Here is a 21,944-nt window from a genome sequence, read left to right on the forward strand (position 1 = left end):
CTTCCTCCGTACAAACTATCCCTCGGGTTCAGCGGGTCCATGAACTGGTAACTTTCCACGAGGCGTTTAAACTCGGGATCGGTTTTCAAACGGTGATCGTACTCGTGTTCCCACATTTCCACCACTTGGTATCCTTGCTGTTCTAACTTTAGGCGTCGCTGACAAGTGTCCTGGTACAAGTCTTCCATGGTTCGTTGCAAAAACTGATTTTTAGTGTCACGGTCAGGGTAACAGACGGGACATCCGTGAAATAAGCAACCGTTAAACTCGTACACGATCTTGGGGTTTTCTAAGTCCCAGCCATCTACCGAATACGTTCCGATGGTCTTTTCGCCTCCTCCGTTGCGGGCATGCTGAATCCATTTGTCTTCCTTGTCGCACAAGTAATGTAACCAACGTAGGGCTTTGACCGAGTATTGACGCTTGACATAGTGGGTCGTTTGAGGACTGATGACAGCCACGGTCTTTTCAGGCATGAATCGTTGGCGGTACACTAAGGAACACGCTTTGGCAATGGTGCAAGCTTCTTTCAAAGGATCGACCCCTCCGTGTTCCATGAACAGTTCTCGAAATTTTCCACAGCAACGTCGTAAAATGTCCACGTCGGAACGACAATACTTTAACATTTCTTCCTGAAAGTCGAAGGGGTCAGAGGCATGAGCCTGGTACCAAGCGTAGAAAGCTTCTCGTTGTTCGGTACGCATGTTGTCGGGGTCGTAATAGTGAGCCTCAGGTAAATGGGGTAGAACGGCATGCTGATTGGCTTCCGTATTGAAAAAGTGTGGAAAGTACCCTTTAGCCATTTCTGTCATTCCAAACGTTTTAGGCATTCGACTCAAAGGCATGGCCAAATAGCTCATCGAATCTTTAAACTGTACTTGTCCCACTTGCATGAAAATGATTTTGGCTCCGTTCAAAGTCACTTTAGGACGCTCGGTGCCTTGTTCCGTATAGTATCTGAGAAGAAACTGTCCATCGTATCCGGAGAAATTGTGAGCCATCACCGTGGCATGACGATGACAATCTCCGTAACGTTCGATGTCCTCTTGGCTCCACGTCTTGTCGACGGGGTCTAAGACCCATTGGGCAAAACCGGCTAACGTGTTTGGCCCCCGAAAGATTTTTTCACGTCCTCCGGGAATCTTGCTGCAGTGAGGGCAATGACTGAAGATAGGTTCTTGAATGCACTTCTCGCACGCTCGATGAGCCACGCAGAAATTAGGAATGTGAATGCCAGTCTCTTGCATGCATTCGAAATCGAAAAAGATGAAATTGCCTTTCTTCTTGTGACCGTCCTCTTTCTCTGGTGGGGGTTGGTATTTTTGCACGTAGCATTCGTGTTCCAAGTCCACGATGTGGTGACAAATGTGACATTTTTTCTTTCCTCGACATACGTGTGCCTTGGTACTATTGGTACGTATGCCTTGTCCACAGGTAGGGCACATTCTCAGCAGTTGACAAGCACATTTCTTCTGTGAACCTTGTGTTTTCAGATGTTGTTGGTAACAGGTAGGACTGACAAACGTGCGCAGACAAGTTGAACAAGGCACTGGTTCTTCGCTCAGACAGGGTGGAGAGGCTAAACATCCTGGGCATTTCCATCCACAATGTTTGTGTTGCTCTAGATTGTTATAACCATAGTCACATTTCTCACAATAATAAACATATCCCAGGAATCCGGTGATACTGGTAATGGTATCGAAATGTTCATCGTGATGATAGACATGAATGTATTTTCCGTCCTTAAAATCTTGGCCTCGAAACAACAGAGACCCACGCATTTCTTGAGGGTGCACTTTCAAGGTGTAGCGTGGAGCTAGGGCATCTTGCAATTTTTGCATCTCAGGAATGCCACAGGGTGTGTCTTTGGACAGTCCGGCTTGTTGTAACAGGAGTTCTGCTTCGTTTCGTTGTTTGGCTCGGTCCGATCGTTGAATAGTTTTCCAGGTTCTTTTCCATTCTACCGTGTCGTTCTTGTTGGCATAGGTTCGTCCCACCACGATGGCACGGGCTAAACACATCTGGTCTTGAGGGTTGTGAATTCGGACGAGACTTGTTTTGGTGTTGCGAAGGTCGTCCACCAATAACATCTTTTTGCGTCCTGTCCCTTGAGGAAGAGAGACGTGGGCCATTTTCAGTGTGGCTTTACCATCGGTGATGTCAAACTGGTCATTAGATTGTTGTACGTGTTGAATCTTGTCCATGATTTTGGAAGGGGTTAGTTCTGCGGGTCTGCTAAACTCGATCCAAACAGGGGATTTCAAACCGTCGTGATCTATGGATAGTGTCAAGCGATCGTCTTCTTTGGGTTGACATTGTCGCTTGAGTGCGGTGAGCAAAGAATCCCACATCTCGGTGATAAACCCTTCTGCTTTCTCCAAGGGTACGTCGGCCTTGAAATCTTTAAACTTCACCGTGTAGGTGTAAGCCGTGGTTCTAAATTTTCTAGAGGAGCGCTTTTCCGTCTCTCGAATGGAATAGTACTTTTCAGGGTTGACTAAGGGTGGTGAACTTGGTTTAGAGGGTTCGGATTCTGGTTCACTCATGTCCTCTTCAAAATCACTGGCATGAATTTGTGCCAAGATTTCAGCCCTGGTACGAGGCGATAGATCACGTTTCTGCCTCTTACTTTCTTCTTCTTCTTTCTTCTCGAATGAATAGGATCGTTTCATCTTGAGTGCAAAACGTCAAATGACTCAAGTTCAAACACCATAGACTAATTTATAGTCATGGCAAACCAGCGTATATAAAAAGGGTGTGTCTTGTCCTTTCACTATTCATTTCACTCTCAAACCGAGGAGAACGATGGAAGAGACTACCCAGATGGAACGTTTCGTCAGAGCTTTGCGAGGGGTCATTAGAAAATTCTCTTCAGACCAGCCGACGGACTATTCTCCTTCCTTTCGAGATAAAAGTCAAGATACTTGCTATATCTGTCAGAAGAAAGGGCATTGGTCTTCAGAGTGTCCAGACCGTCAAAAAAGAAAAAAAACAGGGGCTAAAAAAGACAAAAGTCAAGATACCTGTTATTATTGTAAAGAAAAAGGACATTGGTCTCCAGATTGCCCAAAAAAGAAACAAGAGGAGTCAGAAGAAAAGAAGGATTCTTCAGAAGAAGAGAGGGATTCTTCGAAAGAAGAGAGGGATTCTTCAGAGGAAGAAGAGGAAGAAAGAAGACAATTCTATTTACAAGAGGCAAAGAAACAGGAGAAGAAAAGAAGGGAAGAAAATGAGGAGAAAGAAGAGGAAAAGACGGTGAAGAAATTCAAAAAACAGAGAGACTAAATAAGGAGAAAGAAGAAGTCAATGAACTTTTTATTAAAGTGTTGTGTTGTGAATTGTGGATTGGATTGTAAAAAATGGAGAGAAGAATACATGAATGATATAAGGTAAGTGTCTTTGAGTTTTGATTTTAAAATAAGAAGCTACACTCACGCACTCATACACAGACACGTACTATAAGGATAAAATGGGTGGGGTTTATTTTTGAGTTATTGGCAAATTGAAATTGTATTTCTTTTCGAGAAATGTGGGTGGCCCTGAAAAGGGCCTTTTTTGGTGTAGGGGTGAGTTTAACCAATCAACTTTAACTGCCTTAAGCCTTTGCCACGGCCAAGGCCTACTTCTGATGATTGGGTTGAAATCACTAAGGGTGGTACGATAGGCTTAGTCACAGGGTTGGCGTGTTTAGCTCGGGAAGGTCGTATTCTCTTCGGTCGTGATAAAGAAGTCTGATACATTTGTTTCAGACTCCTTAACTCCGCTAAAATGTCCAACAGTACCGTAGCCGTTTGATTTTCACCCTCTTGTTTCTTTGCTGCTACTTCTTCTTGCTGTTGTTGCTGTTGTTTTTTTCTTACCTCTTCTTGTTGCTGTTGCTGTTGCTGTAGGAGAAAAGCTTGTTCCGCTTCCTTTTGTCGTTGCATAAATTTCTCCAATTCTTCTTTCTGTCTGTCTAAAATTCTCCACTTGCGGTAATGAAGAAGGTAACGAAGGTTCCGGAACAAATTCTTGCGAGGTAAGAAAATCCACAAAATCCCAATGTACCTCTTCTGAAAGTAAGTCCGGGTTCCCTTGGGCAGTCTCCCCTGCTGGTGCACCCCAATGGATCGTTTTCTGAGTTTCCGTCATGTTGAATCACTGTCGCATAGATTGACTGCACACAAGCGCTAACGAATCTATATAGACCACGTGACGTCACAGACTGCTCTCTTCGGATTGGATGCGAGCTGACTGAATTTTGTAACGCGTGTTCGGATTGGTGAATGAATTCAATCCGTTTCAATCCTTCCTGTACCTATAAATAAGCGCAGTTCACTGCATTGATTCACCTATTCTCGTCGCTTCAAGATGTGGACCACAGTTGAGTCATCCACCCTTGTGTCTTCCATGATGTTTAGGACGGACATGCTCATGTATGTCAGGTCCAAGTGGACTGTTGTTGATAGGACAGATACTAGTCAATGGATGAGGAGAGTTTACATAGAAAGACAAGGATGTCTCAAGAGGGTACTTGTGTATGGACCGGCAGTTAGAAGGAGTTTAAGAAGAAGAAGAAGAAGAAGATGTGACAGATGCCATCTATGTTAATATTAACATAAACCCAAAGGCCCTTTTCAGGGCCAGCCATATTTCTCGAAAAGAGATAGCCTTTCCATTGCCTACCCCTTTTTGTAAATTTAAATTTAAATTTAAATTTAAAAAAATTAAAAAAAAAAATCCCATATTCAATTCCCCTTGTCCCTAGACAGACCCAGACTCTATTCCCCATGTTCAATTCCCCTTGTCCCTAGAGTGACCCACGATTTTTCTCCATGTTCAATTCCCCTTGTCGCCAGAGTGACCCACGATTTTTCTCTATGTTAAATTTCCCTTGTCGCCAGAGTGACCCACGATTTTTCTCCATGTTCAATTCCCCTTGTCGCCAGAGTGACCCACGATTTTTCTCTATGTTAAATTTCCCTTGTCGCCAGAGTGACCCACGATTTTTCTCCATGTTAAATTTCCATTGTCGCTAGAGTGACCCAGGGGTCTCTGTAATGCTAATTCCCATTGTCGCTAGGGTGACCCCATTTACTACTAACGCTATAAACTAATTCATTGCACTCAGGTGTTGTACAAATGATTGGTTTAGATTGCAAAATGGTGTGCAACGCATTATAGCTTAAAAATTCAAACAAATGGCATATTCAGAGAATGAGGAAAATAATTACAACTAAATTGCAACTTGTCATATCTGTACTAGAAAAATAGAAGATATTAAAGTGAGGAACCATGATCATTTCACTGGAACCTTTTGAAATCCTGCTCATTACAACAATAATTGAAATGTAAACCTTCAAAATCTAGCATTTTGTTCATTCACAACTTATGTGGCTGTGGTATTAATCTATTTATGAAGGCGCTTGTAACCTCTGTTCATTCATAACTTGTCTGGCTATGGTATTAATCTATTTATGAAGGCGCTTGTAATCTCTGTTCATTCATAACTTGTCTGGCTAAGGTATTAATCTATTTATGAAGGCACTTGTAACCTCTGTTCATTCATAACATGTCTGGCTAAGGTATTAATCTATTTATGAAGGCGCTTGTAAAAGATTATGTTGATGAAGAGATAGAAATAACACCGAGTATTGACAATAATTATACTTCATTTCGCAAGGAGTACATTGCTGATAGTTTTTAAATGTTGGTAATAAAATAGCTGTGGAAAGAAAAATCAGATTTACAAATAGCTTGATGGCTCAGTCTCTGAGCGGTTGGATAAGAATGTAGATGGCATGAAAAATACAGGGACAATGAAACAGTTTGAAAAGATGGATTCTGTATTCCTTCGAAACGATATTTATTTATATGAATAGATGGCAACTTTGACAAGTTTTATCAAACAGCTATACCCACGAATATAAATGTTTTTCTTATCAATTACAAACTGAAACAGATCAAATGTTGACAAAAAGTTGCAGTTTAACCTTCAAACATACATGACCATAAGTTGAAGAAAAAAAAAAACTAACTATCCGGTGGCCTAAGTGGTTAGAGCGTCCGCTTCGGATGCGGGAGATAGCAGGTTCGAAACCCGACCAAGTCATACCAAAGACTTATAAGAATCGTACTAGCAGCTGTCTCGTTTGGCGCTCAGTATTAAGAAGTTATTCTTATGACTGGTCGGCCTGGTACCAGGATAATGTGACTAGGTGGGACATGATCCTACATGTTTGCGGCATGATGTTCAAATAGTAAATATTAAAACTGATCTCCTTGTCCATGACACCTTCTTATGCAATATTACATCGTCTAAAACTACTGTTAAAAGAAACTCAAATAGGCCTAATGCTCTGTAAACTCTCTAAATGGTGTAAACATAATGGAATGGTCATTAATTTGGACAATGCTGATAACCACTCAACAGAAACGTTATCAGAATTAAAGGTAATATTCTCCGTATCCATTTTAATGACTTGGAATTAAAAAATTTTATGCTAGATAAGCTTTTAGGAGTTTGAGTTGGTAACAGTATTTTATAGTTAGAGCATATCAGTAATGTTACCAAAACCGTCGATAAGTATATCTGGTTACTATCAACAATTAAAGAATTTCTAACCTTAAACAACAAGATAATGTTTGACAAATGTTATTTTCAACCTGATCTGGACTACCGCAACGTCGTATAGTGTAATGCTTCTAAAAAAAACTGGTTAAAAGTGGAAAACTTCCATAAGAGCCATCAGCATTATCCATGACAAAAGAGTTGATAATGTCCATGAATGTTTGAAGGAATATAAAGATCATGACTGGCTATTAAAGAATATATTTAGGAAAGGCTACATTTATGCATGAAGTTTCAAATGGTGTATGTCCAACTGTATAAATGATATTTTCAGTATAAGGACAAAAGCTATCAATACAGCTTCTACTCTATTTGATTATAGACTCTGTGTCATCTACTAACTTTCCTCTTCCTTGCCCCAAAGTGAATTGTATAAAACTAGTTTGGTTTCTTGGGTCCAATCATTTGGAACTGTCTATCTAAAAATGTTAAAGAAGCATCATCAATGCCTTCTTTCATCAAATATTTTTGAAATGGATACAATTCAGACATTGTCTATGTCTGTGTAGGTATGTGTGTGTGTTAAAGATTTGAATCATGTATGCTGGCGTACACAATGCTGTGTGCTGAATCCATACTTAGTTGCTCTTATGTACACCAATCCATTATACCTATTGTGTACACCAATCCATTATACCTATTGTGTACACCAATCCATTATACCTACTGAGTACATCAATCCATTATACCTAATGTGTACACCAATCCATTATACCTATTGTGCACACCAATCCATTATACCTATTGTGTGCACCAATCCATTATACCTATTGTGTACACCAATCCATTATACCTATTGTGTACACCAATCCATTGTACCTACTGAGTACACCAATCCATTGTACCTATTGTGCACACCAATCCATTATACCTATTGTGCGCACCAATCCATTATACCTACCTATTGTGCGCACCAATCCATTATACCTATTGTGTACACCAATCCATTATACCTATTGTGTACACCAATCCATTATACCTTTGTTGTATGATATTTGTTTTCCAGCTGTATTTTAAATATTTGCCTGTATATATGTAGATAATTGAGGACCACAAGGGATATTAGTGTTTGTACTAATTCTGTCACCCTCATCAAATAAGGACATTATTATTATTATTATTATTATTATTATTATTATTCGTTTACATCCCAGCAAAACAGTAACGAAACGACACATTTCTATAAAAAGTTGTTTTCACATGCATTTGTAATTAAAATAACAAATGTTTTGGACGGTATGCATCTTCATGAAATATCAGCATTGAGATACCACACACACACACAATCTACTACTACTACTACTACTACTACTACTAATAATAATAATAAACGCCATTAGATAACTCTTGTAATAATTTATACAAAACAGATTGTCTTAAGCAGAGTACTTAAAAATATTTATTAATTACAATCTATCCCAGAGACAAAAGTAAAAATACTTATTAATTACAATCTATCCCAGAGACAAAAATAAAAATACTTATTAATTACAATATATTCCAGAGACAAAAATAAAAATACTTATTAATTACAATCTATTCCAGAGACAAAAATAAAAATACTTATTAATTACAATATATTCCAGAGACAAAAATAAAAATACTTATTAATTACAATCTATTCCAGAGACAACAATAAAAATATGTATTAATTACAATCTATTCCAGAGACAATTTTTTTGTTTTGTCCAGATATCTGAGGGAATCATACACTTAACGGGCCATATGAGCTTGAGAAAGACGCCGCACACCAATACATATAAAACAGCATAACATAGCGTTGGAACAGAACACACACGTACAATCAGCTGGTAATAATAATAAATGATAGAGGGATTACTTTGGTCAGTGTACTAACATCAGATACGTGTACAGTGTCAGATTCTGCATTGCTATATTGACGTGCTAATATGACCTACACCGGAAACAATCAGGAAAGAGCAAAACCCTCTTCAGTAAGATAGTTCTACTTCCAGACAGTCATTACCTACATCCGTTTACGAATAAGGACTAATATGCAAATATATGAAGCGCAAAAGTATTTAAATATTTCAAAGTAATTCCATAGTTTACACTTGTTATATTGAAGTCGCATGGTCTCTCATATTTAATCTTTATTTTAAAAATAGATTTTAAATTAAATATTAGGTCTTAATTACCATGCTTAATTAGCTAATCTGATAACTTTTGCGCCATAAAACAATAGCGGTGCAACATAAAAGAACATTGATACAACTTACAGGTGATCTACTTTATTGTGAGAAGAGCAATACACCTAAGCAGGTCTAATTTTCAGGCTAGTAGGGTGGTTATTTATTTTTTGTAGGGCCGTAAGACCCTGCTTGATGCACACAGAAAATGAAATCGTGCGAGAAACCTGGAAAACGAACAATTTATGCTGCATTATAAGACTGTACATAACATTCACGGTAATTCCCATGAACAGCCTGACAGGACTGCATATATCATTCACGGTAATTGCCATGAACAGCCTGACAGGACTGCATATATCAATCACGCTAATTCCCATGAACAGCCTGACAGGATTACATATATCATTCACGGTAATTGCCATGAACAGCCTAACAGGACTGCATATATCATTCACAGTAATTGCCATGAACAGCCTGACAGGATTGCATATATCATTCACGGTAATTGCCATGAATAGCCTGACAGGATTACATATATCATTCACGGTAATTGCCATGAACAGCCTGACAGGACTATATATATCATTCACGGTAATTGCCATGAACAGCCTGACAAGACTACAGATGTCGTTCAAGGTAATTTCCATGAACAGCTTCAAACTACACGTACTGAACAAGTGCTCATTGGATACAAGGAAAAACGTACTCGGCAACGACCCTTTTTGAACTAACGAGTATTGTACTAAGTGATACTGTTACCATCTTCCTGAAACAAATCAGGACAAACACATGTATCGTTAATAATGTATTATTTGGCAGTATATGTATTTATATTTACCAATTTGTCACAAGCACACAATCTATGTGCAATTTTTCTATTAAAATTCCAAATTTTTACTCTTAATTATTCTAAAGTATATTAAAATCTCCAATTTTTCTTTACACTTCAACACAAAGGCACTTTAAGATAAATACATAAAAAAATTGTAAAGAACCAAAATTAGAATTATGAACACATTCATGTAAATACACATGAAATAAACGCCAAGGACACACCTGTATCATCAGGAAATTCACGTAGTAATGTAGTACAAGTACATGAGCAGTGCGAAAGCATGGAGCATGAAATATATCTAAACATGTCTATCGACATGTATACACATTCATAAAACACTATATGCAACACTGAAGGTACTCGGCCGTTAATTGAAATCCACGCACAAATCACCATCGTAATCAAACTTCGGAAGTTATACATGTCGAAAATACATCTATCAGTTCAGCTGGGAAGTTTTCGATAATATAATATAGCAACGTTATTAATAAGCAAAAGAGTTCATTATAATATATTTTAAAAAAAACGAACTTCAGAAACGCGCAGCAGGACAGTTGCAAAGATAGGATCCATGACACAAATTGATATCGCTGCAGAGACAAGGATAAATGAAAAGAAATCTCCACCGGTGCTGAGTTCCAAACAAGTTATGAAAAATGCTTATTTACAAGTTCACGGTGAATATGAATGAAAAAAGCAACAAAAACTCATAATCTGCAGACCCTGATTCTCCTTACAAAAACTATAACGGAAAACCAGGCAAACAACCCGATTTATACTGCATTATACGAACTACATATATTGTTCAAGGTAATTCTCTTGAACAGCATGAAACAGCGCATGCTGAACAAGTACTCACTGGATATGGTATAACAGTACCAACAATACAACCCTAGGTGGGCGGAGCTTACGGTGTATGAACATTGTATTCAGAAATAAACGACAAAACTAGCTGTGATTGGTGCATTTTGTAAACGTTGTACTTTCTGTAAGGCTTAAAAAAAGTTGAGCCTCTTGGCAACATGTGAGATTATGTTAATTCATATCTAGATAGTTTGTACTTTTTTTAATTATATTTTTTAAAATGTGGTACACATTGCTGAAAATGTGTCTGGTGTGACTAGATAACTCTTACCCCTATCTAGTTCCAGCAGAGTTATCTCTCTTAAAAGCAATGGCGTCCCTGGTTCTGTCCTTGTCAAATTAACAATCTAACGTTGTTCTCAATGACAGTGTTTGTGACATGCATGTTGAGGTAGGATAGAAATTATATCTATGTCACATAACATCAGCATTGAGGTCTATGGAAAAACTATTGGTACCGTGATACCATAGGAGGAAAAACGTTCTAGGTAATTAACCATTTGCATCTAATGAAAATTGTTCAAAATTACGCAGATGATGCGATTTATATTACGGTAAGTGAGCATCATGCATATAAATCGTTTTCTTCTTCAAGCGAACGATTTCTCGTCTCTTTCTTTCCTTTTCTTCTTCTTCAAGTGTACGATTTCTCGTCTCTTTCTTTCCTTTTCTTCTTCTTCAAGCGTACGATTTCTCGTCTCTTTCTCTCCTTTCAATGAAATCTGAAGCTCATTGAAGTCGAATGAGAAGAAACTCTTTCCGCCATATTCAGTATTGTTTACTTTTGCACGCGATAGGAATGGAGACTCTCTCTCTCTCTCTCCAGGGTGAACAACAATTTTGCACATAATCCGTGATTGCATCAGCAGATAGCGAAATCAAGTTGGTTACTTATTCCTTATTCCCGATTCAATAAGGAATAAGTAACCAGCTACCGATTGAATAAGGAATAAGTAACTGGATAAGGAATAAGTAACCAGTTACTTATTATTATTATAACCCGATTCAAATATTTTCGCATACATTTTAATACTTATTCCTTATTCACAAAGATTTTTATTATTATTTATTCATTATTCCCAATTCAGTGTGTGTTATATGAAGCTAAATATAGACAGATCACGGACTATATGTAGGAATCGTTTAGAATATTGATAGGAATACGTGTTTTGTAATTTGATATAGGATTAATTAGTTGTGTTAGGCATTTGGGTCGTGTCTTGTGTTGCATAGCGTTAAGTATTAGTATTCGGATTCGGAAAGCTTACTAATGACCCAAGTAAAAGGGAAACCACAAAAAACCATACAAGTGTGAACTTGGAGATTTCTCGTGTGTGGTCGTCATGTCCTTAGAGGAGAATTATGTGGAGTATTTACGAGTTTAAGAAGCCTTCAGTTGACTTGAATATTGTCTTTAAGTCCTTGGAACTGGGGAACTTAGCATACTTGCAACCGATTTCCAAAAATTGGGGTTATAAAGGGGAGTGGAGGGCAGGTAAAGCACATGACGCAAGAAGATGATATCCTACTTATACAATTTGGTCGTTAAGTATCATCTTTAAAGAGACTTGACAACGACCCTTCTAGAAATGTTATCTCTAGAAGATCAGTGTAGTAACGAAAGAAGTTCTGAGAAATTTCGTTGAGCCGATTTTGAGAAATCAGCTAGATGACGGAGGTCTCGTACGACACATACCGTAAGATTATAACATAGACCCTTCTTTGACATTTTATCTCTAGGGGATAGAGATCCGTCTACGAAAAATGTCCTGACGAATTTCGTCGAGAGGAAACAGCATAATAAGGGACGCCCTATGGGTATGTGGTATTACCCCCCCCGACCCCCCCAAAAAGAAAAACGCAAATATTAATATACTGCATCGATAGTTTGTACTAATTGAACACCTGCTAAGAGGATTTTGATTTCAACGTTTCCTGCATATTATCTAACAAGGTACACGTTCTAAAAGTTTTTTTAAATAAAAATTCGTTGAGGCGATTTCGAGAATCTGCTGTTAGATGAAAGTCGATTAAGACACATGCCGTGAAAACATTATATCTTTATACCGTTTCGACATGGAACCTTCTTTTATATTTTATTTCTAGGGGATAGTCAACTCTCGAACGAAGTCCTGACGAATTTCGTCGATAGCAAACCGCGATATAAGGTGCGTTCGACGGGTACCAGGTATGAAAAACACGCACAGATTAATAGACTGAATCAAAGAGTTTGTACTAACTGAACTTCTGTTTAGATGATTTTGATTTCAACGCCTGTTGAACAGTACGAAAGTAGTGATCCGTTCTAACAGTAGGAAAATTTGAGAAAAAACTTTTTCCAGCCTATTTCTAGAACATTGCGGCTAGATAAAGCAATCAGAACTCTACAGATGCTGTAAGATTATATCTTACGTTTCCATTTGAGCCATTACGTCCCCTCTTTATTAGGTTTTTACATGGATCCTTCTTTGATATTTGAATCCTAGGGTATAAAGTCCACTAACCAAGGACGTCCTGACATTTCGTCTAGAGAAAACAGCGAAATAAGGACGCATCATGTTGTAACAAGATAACCGGGTGGGATTTTCGGATTCACAACAGAACACTTCTGACGATGGTATAACTACAAGGTTTAATAATGGATGACTTGCATGAGCAATTAATTATGAATATGTGCGTGTATATATAATCCGAATATTGGATTTAATTAACATAAGAACGCACAGACTTGATGAAAAATACCAACAAAAAAAATAATTTAGCAAATACAAAGACAAGGGGTGAATAGTTCACAACGATTTGGCAATGAAACGATGGATATAGTTTACTCAGGTAGTAAACGATGTAAAATTTTACTCAAGTAGTAAAATGCATTCACTCAGGTAGCGAAATTATGGTGATGAAAAAGAGGGACAGATATACAACTTATCTTTACAGTCCCGAAAGATACATTGGCTTTTACGAACCCCAAAATTAGCCCACGGCTAAGAAATTACATGTACAGATACACACTCCGTCATCAGTACACTTTGTTTCAGCTCCACGGCTGCTACAGTTCAGCTTCACAGCTGCTACAGACTCTGGACACTCGGAACACTTCGAAACACTCGGAACACTCCGAACATTAGACCCTCCAGACACCCCGGACATTAGACCCTCCGGACACCCCGGACATTAGACCCTCCGGACACCCCGGACATTAGACCCTCCGGACACCCCGGACAGTAGACCCTCCGGACACCCCGGACAGTAGACACTCTGGTCATTCCAGACACAGACACTCCGGTCACAGAGACACAGACACAGACAGCTGAAAATATATCCAATACCGTGTACTATACAGGACACGGGCATAATAACGCAATGACGTTATACACGGTAAGTTATATAGATTACATTATCAGCACAATAATTACAAAATGACAGGTTAAAAAATAAACCTAATCTTGCTCGATAAGAATCCTACTATATTAAACAGTTTTGTTTAAAAAAAATGTAGCTTTTCATTACTAATATAAATCCCTTGCTAAGTAGAAAACGAGAATAGAAATATGTGTATTATACTGTGTAAACCAAAACTACATAGCAAAGATTAAAAAATAAACGTGGTAATACAGTAGTTATAGGTTACTGCATTTGAATGGGAAAATAGGAACGAGTTTTTCGGAATGAATACTGCACGAACATGTGAGTGCAGTATATCCTTCCGACAAAACGAGTTCATATTTTCACATACAAATGCAGCAACCTTTTTATTATATGCTCATTTTTTTTAATTCAACCTAAGATTTAATTATGTAAACAAAATACACTACAAGAAACAACGTAAATGAATGAATGCCGTATTCCAAACTAAATACACAAGCGCAGATTTGACATTACAAAATGATGTCATTATTAATGCGCACATAGCTCCGCCCAGATAAATTTGAACTTAGTCATAACTTTCGAAAGAAAATTGCGTGTCTAGTTAAAATTGAAATTTGCAGTCATATTGTGAATGACTGGGCATTGCAACGACTTTTCCATTTGATCTGGAGTGAATATATTTTGGTGTTTTGTTTCGATTCGACGAAAGTTTGATTTTGGACTGGATTCATCTGTGCAAATTATACATGAAATACATCGGATTGAAGTGGCGCGGGAGAAGCGTGTTTACGTCTGCAAATGTGTTTTTGTTTCTGTCACTGAATGTTTGAAATCATAACGTGGGGAAAATATGAAGTCTTTCAATTGCAATTTTCAAAAAGACGCAATGGAATTTAATGTGTATTTCATTTTGAGTGCAGTAAGGAGGATGCAATTGCACTTATCATCGAAATTACAGCACACTTTCGAAATGTGTAATCCAGATTGAAACCTATGACACGACTCATGTAATTCGGATTTGCAGAATTAAGAAAAAACATTTTGAGGAAATTCAGGATGTAAAACTAAGTATATTTTATTTTGCCATTCTTATCACCAGCTAAAGAAAACAGTATATGCCTTGTTATTTGTAAGGACCTAATCCGTCATTTATACAAGGTAGCTAGCCTAAATCCGTAACATTGTATCAACGCAAAATGTCAAGACAGCTGGGGTTTTTTTTGCAGTCCACGAAACATGTTTTAGTTCATTCAGAAACAAATAAACAACCACAACGTAAAGAGCCTCTTACGCGAGTGTACATGATTTGTTTACAAATCAAAAGTGCTGGCGTCTGAGTCCATTGTTTATTTACAAAACAAAGTAGTGCCTTTATTCACGTGAATGCTATGTGTATTGTCGCGCGCGTTCAGTATCGGGGAATATTGAACGATTCTGTCAATGTAAAGTTAACGGGGAAAAAAATGAGCATATAATAATTATAGCTTATAAACTAGAAATTAATAAACTTACATACCTCGACAGCTGAATATGTGCACGTTTTTGAAGCAGACTCACTGCTGACAAGACTATTCCGTATTGTAAAGAAACTTACGTACGGTGAAGTATTTATACACAAACATAGTCTGTGCATTATATGCATTGGTTCGTTCCATCGAAAGCACTTCGCACGTGCGGCATGGGATGAACCGAACTCACTATTTCGAAATACGACACAATATACATAAATCATCCTCGGGTATCGTTGTAACAAAAAACGAAACCCGAGTACATGTATTCAATAAATAAAGAATTTAATTCCGTGACAGAACCTCCCCCCCCCCCACAAAAAAAGTGGTAACACTTTTAGAACAAATCACGGAATGTGCACATAAACAATTGTTAAAACTTCCAATTTGAATACTGAACGAAAATGATCTGCTAACTACACCCTACTTAAAAAAATCAGCACCCACATTTTCCGATCCTCGAATCGCCTCGATCCGGTAACTATGCGGTTGCAAAGACAACGTCCAACGCACCAATCTTGCATTGGCGACCTTTGCTTTGTTCAACTATAAGAGCGGCTGATGGTCCGTTTGTAAGGTAAACTCCCTCCCGAAAAGGTACGTATGGAATTTTCCTATCCCCTATACTAAGGTTAGGCACTCCTTCTCAATCACGAGGTAGTTTTGCTCCCTAGGGAGCAATTTTCTACTTGCATAAGCAATGGGCAATTTCATCCCCTCTTGCTCCTGTAGCAAAACAGCCCCAAGACCCGTATCGGACGCATCAGTCCTCAGCACAAACGTTTTGTTCAATTCTGGCAACTTTAACATTGGTGCACTTACCAGTTTCTGTTTTAAAGCATTAAATGCTTTTTTCCTGGCACACACCCCAGGGAACTTTATTCAAGGCTGTTAATGGGCTGGCAATAGCAGCAAAATTGGGGACACATTTCCTGTAAAACCCAATCAAACCTAGGAAAGATCGTACTTGATTTTTAGTTTCTGGTCAAGGTGCATCTTTGATTGCTCCTATTTTATCTGGGTGAGGTTTCAACTGACCTAATCCACTCACGAGATGTTCCAAACACTCTAGGCTAAAATACCCTATACTACATTTGGGTGGGCTTAGCTGTAAGATTTGTAGTGTGAAGTCTATCGAACAGATCCCGTAATACCTTAACATGTTCATCCCATGTATGTGTATAAACAAAGATATCATCTACAAACTGTCGACGTTTTCCATACCGTTTAATAGTTTGCGCATGAGACGAACGCATGACGCACCGGCGTTGACTAAACCGAAAGGCATAACTTTAAATTGATAAAGACCTTTCGGATTCGCGAATGCCGTTAACTCCCGAGCATTACAGCGATTGGTATCTGTCAATATCCCTTGGTAAAGTCTAATTTGGGAATGTATTTATGACCTGCCAAGTTCGAAAATAAACTTTCCATATCTGGCATTGGTTCTGCGTCGAACACGGTGATATTGTTCTATTGCCGAAGATCAATGCAAAAACGGCTCTTCCCGTCTTTCTTTCTGACTAACACACCAGGGGACGAGTACGGGGAACTGGAAGGTTCGATCACTTCCTTGTTTAACATTTTCCCCACTTCTTCGTTGATTGTCTTCCGCGCATTAAAGGGTATTGGATATCCTTTAATCTTGATCGGCTCAGAGGTATTCAACTTGATCTCGTGTTGAATCAATCCAGTACGGCCCGGTTTGTCCGTAAACACGTCAGGGTATTGGGACAAAACCTCCAATATCTGTGTACGCTGACCCACTGATAAATTCGGGCATACATTGGTCTGGTCAATACCTTCCTTCCCTACGTCAATGGGGTATTCAAGGGGCATTTCTGTCCTGGAGACGATTCCGATTCGTCACACGACTTATCCTTTATCACCGCTACGCATACTACATTCAAGACCCCTTTATCTATTGTTTGTCTAGGTCTTTCTAGGTAGAGTTTAAGCATATTGACGTGAAATATCTTGGACTTACCCTCCACGTCAATGATATAGTCCATTTCACCTTTCACCTGTTTGACTTCATATGGCCCTTTCCATTTGACTAGTAGCTTGTATTTATTTGTTGGGAGAAGCACCAACACTTGATTGCCTACATCAAACGTTTTACTCCGCGTTCCTCGGTTGTAGTACTTCGCGTACCTACAACTAGATTTTGCGAGTTTGTCTTGCGTCATTCGACATGTACTCTCTAATCGTTCACGCAAATCTACTGCGTATTGGTAAGTAGTCTTGACTTCTTCGTCCGCGACTTCGTCTGACCACAGTTCGCGTAAAATGCGCATAGGACCACGAACTGTCCTACCGTACAATAGTTCAAACGCGGAGAAGCCTAAGCTTTCACGAGGAACCTCACGATACGTGAACAGAATTGCGTTCAGATACCTATCCCAATCCTTAGGTCTTTCCGCACGCATACTAATAAGAAAAAAGAGAACTTTGTATAGCGCCTAATCTTTACTAAGCGCTTTACAACGTTAGACAACACCTACAAGATAAAAAAACATATATAATGATAAGATTACGAACACAAACACCATGCAATTAGAAAACATGGAAGAAAATAAAACATGCTGAGTTTATTTAAGGTAGGAAACATTGTTAGGTCTTTAAGTTTGTTCCGTCGCAACATTTGCTTCAACGTCCCGTTGAATTTCTCGACCAACCCATTACACACAGGGTGGTAGGGTGTCGTGCACAACTGTTTAAGGGACAACAACCTTCTAATTTCTGCCATTAGATCTGAGGTGAATTGCGCTCCACAATCCGTAAGAACCTCTTCGGGCACTCTGACCCTGCTGAACATGTCCTCGAGCGCTTCGGATACACGTTCGGTTTCAATCGATGGCAAAGCTATGGCTTCGGGGTATCTGGTAGCGCAATCTACCAGCGTCAAGATGTGTCGGTTTTTCCGATCTGTATGTGGAAATATAGGTCAAAATTCTCTTTGGTGTGAGAACTGCGGGTCAGACTGAGTAAAAAACAAACTTTGGTATCAAAACTGGGGGTCAAATACAAAATTTGGGGGTCTCTGAAGTGCAAATGAGGGTAAAGGGAAACACTGAACCTTTTCGAGTAAGGAATTTAGAGGAACCCCCGTTCTTACACTTCCTCACGGTACCCGATAATGCTTTCTTCGCGTTTGCACGTAGAGACACGTCACATTTTTGCTCATTCTGAAATTCTTCGCGGAAGATATCTGTAATGGCTTCCGGTAATTTTAATTTGCGTAAAGGTTTGTTATCTTCCTTTACCTGAGCCCTAGTGTGCACTGCTTGGATGATCGGGAATCGGAAGTCTGACAGGTCGGGAGCCTAGATCCTTGTACATTGCCAATCGTAAGTTCATAGATCGGGTTGGCTGTGCACAATGCTTCCACCTCTCTCTCTCTCTCTCTCTCTCTCTCTCTCTCTCTCTCTCTCTTATATTGTAACTGCATTTGTTCTTTCTTGTAACTGCATTTGTCTTTCTTTCTCTTTTTCCCGCTTGTACTTGCGTTTGTTTTCTCTTTCTTCTTTCTGAAGCTCCAGCTTCTCAACTCCATTTCCATATTGTACTTTAATTCTAATTCCTTCACTTTTATGTCAGAGTCTGATACAGACTTACTGATTGAAACCAAAGCATTTTTATCCAAAAAAATCTTTTCTGCCAAATGCTGAACCAAAATATTTCTTATTTCTTGTTTCATTAAGGAAGCCTTTACCTCAGAAATATCGTATTTTCTGGAAAGTTGAATCAATTCATCTTTTTTTAAAGATCTTATTGTTCCTGGGTAGGATTTGAAAAAAAGATTTCCACTTTTGTTGACGTTGTAGAAAATGTTTGTCAATTTCACATAAGTCTTCAAAAACATAGGGAATTCAAATAAAAAAGACAACAAAGTTTTCTAAAATATCTTAGCCAAAATTCAAAATCCCGGATGAGCCCCAAATTCTTATGTTACATGTATAGGCTCGAATAAACAGCATCGCAAGAAAGAGTGAAAACAACAAGCTTAGAAAAATTGAACAATTGAGCCGTAAGAAGATTATATTTTACGTATACAGTTGGGACATTACGTTCACTCTTTGAAGAGTTTTTAAAGGGACACTTCCTTACGATTTTATCTCTGTTGGATAGAGGCGACCTAAGAAGTACGTCCTGACGAATTTCGTCGACAAGAGTCAGCGAAATTAGCGGGTTCCTATGGTTATTGGGTATGAAAACTCACGCACAATGTGGACCGATTCGTTAAATATTTGTAATATTTAAACACCTTCTAAAAGGTATTTGATTTCAACGCATCTTCAGCTATATCTAACCCGGTATCGTTTCCAACATGAGGAAAAGTTTAAAGAAAATTCGTACAGCCGATTTTGAGATTTTCTAGGCTAGAAAAAGAAGTTCGGTATCACACATGCCGTAATGATATCATATCTTACATGTAAAGTTTGGATATTACGTACCCTCCTAAAAAATTATGACATTTACTCTTCTTTGACATGTTATATATAGGTGGTAGAGGCAATCCACGAAGTAATTTTCGTTTCATGTAAGCTAATTTTTGTTTCATTAACGTTTACGTTTAATTTTAAGTGTTAGAGCGCTTTTTTGTACCGTGTATATATATATATATATATATATATATATATATATATATATATATATATATATATATATATATATATATATATATATATATACCAACTTATGCTGTAAGTAGATTTTACATTACGTATACAATTGGGAAATTATGTACCCCAATTATAGAGTTTTGACATGGACCCTTCATTGATATTTTATCTCTAGGAAATAGAGTCCACCTACAAAGGAAGTCCTGCAAAATAAGGGGCGCCTTAGGGGGTACCGGGTAGGAAAAACACGCAAATGTGTATAAACAGTATCTATAGTTTGTACTTATGGGACCCTTACTTAGAGGACGTTGATTTCAACGCCTCTTATACTGTTTCGAAATAAGACCCCTTTCTAACAGCAGAAAAAGTGTAAAGAAAATTAGTCAAGCAGATTTCGAGAAACTAAAGAAAGGAAGTCGAGCAGATCACATGCCGTAAGATTATATACATGTGGGCCACATTACATCCACTCTTTGTACAGTCTTGACATGAACCCTCCAAGGATATTTTATCTCTAGGAGATAGAGTCCACCTACGAAGGAAGTCCTGACGAATTTCGTGGAGATAAAACTGCGAATAAAGGGGCGCCTTAGGAGCTACCATCTGTGAAAAACACGCAAAATGTGGATCAAATTGAGCTATAACTTGATCTACTTATAAAATGACTTAGAGGACTTTGATTTCATCTAGTTTAGAATCAGTTCCCACAGTAAGAAAAGGTTGTAGAGAATTTTGTCGCATACAACACATACCGTTGGAAGATTTTATTCGATGTATACAGTTGAGACATTACGTCCCTTATTTACAATATTTGACATGGATCCTTATTTATACTTATCTCTAAGGGAGGAAGTCTATCTACCAAGGAAGTCTTAATAAATTTCGTGAAGAGGAATTGGTGAAATAAGGATCGTCTTGCGGGTGCAAGTATGAGAAACACGCATCAATTGTATCAATATATGTTTACTAACTGAACTTCTACTTATAAACTATTTATTTCAACGTCTCTTCGGGAATGCTTAGCTTGTATGTGTTCCAACTGTAGGAAAAGTCTGATGAATATTTATTGAACCGATTTCACGAAATTGTCACCTAGATCAAGGGGTTGGATACAATGCATGCAGTAAGAAGATTTTTTAAATAAATTTTTACACAGACACTTCTTTGACACTTAATCTCTATGGGTCAGCGCCGACCAACGACGAATTTGTTCGAGAGGATTCAGCGAATTAAGGGGCACCATGTGAACACCTGGTTTGAAAAACACGCTCAATGTACATCTAATACAGGAATCTCAAACTCTAACCACCCTGATGGCCGCATTATGGGATTTTTGATGGCCCAAGGGCCGCACCATTTTTGTTATCTCTCATGACACCTTGTGACACCACTCATTTTACGGGGCACAGGATACGGCCTTGCGGGTCGCGTGTTTGAGAACCCTGATCTAATATATCAATAATTTGTAGTAATGTGACGACTACTTAAGGGATTTTGATTTCAACGCCTCATGGACAGTATCTAGCTCGGGATCTGTTCCAACAGTAGGAAAACATAAAAAATAATTTGTCGAGCCGCTGTCAAGAAATTCTCGGCTAGAGAAATGTGACCGGTACAGCACATGCCGTTAGAATGTCTTATTTTACGTCCCCTCTTTAAGTATCTTTGACATTGGCCCTTCAATGACACACACACACACACACACACACACACACACACACACACACAGATAGATAGATAGATAGATAGACAGATAGATAGATAGATGTAGAATCGACCCACGAAGTATGCATTAACAAATTTCTTCGAGACGAGTCAGATTAATAAGAGGCGCTTATTTCGGTACTAAAGACGAAATACCCACCTTGAGCATAGATTATCTCAATACTTTGTACTAATTGTACCCTTAGAGGATTTTGGTTTCGGTGCCTCTTGGACAGTATCTAGTTAGGGACCCGTTTTAACAGTAGAAAACATTTA

The 21,944-nt window shown here is 38.5% G+C and overlaps 1 protein-coding gene across 2 annotated transcripts in view; it reads left to right on the forward strand.

Moving 5' to 3' along the window:
- Positions 1-21,944, forward strand: part of LOC149776141 (solute carrier family 23 member 1-like) — a 146,871-nt gene that overhangs the window by 22,765 nt on the left and 102,162 nt on the right. The window contains exon 2 of one of the 2 annotated variants that reach the window (XM_089942426.1): positions 13,501-13,840. The exons of the other annotated variant lie outside the window; for it this stretch is intronic. The gene's annotated coding sequence lies outside the window, so the exon portion shown is untranslated. The remainder of the gene's footprint in view (positions 1-13,500; positions 13,841-21,944) is intronic. 2 annotated transcript variants of the gene reach the window in all.

This window comes from Sinohyriopsis cumingii, chromosome 18 (assembly GCF_028554795.1).
Source record: "Sinohyriopsis cumingii isolate HCF-2022 chromosome 18, ASM2855479v2, whole genome shotgun sequence".
NCBI classification, from domain to species: Eukaryota; Metazoa; Mollusca; class Bivalvia; order Unionida; family Unionidae; genus Sinohyriopsis; species Sinohyriopsis cumingii.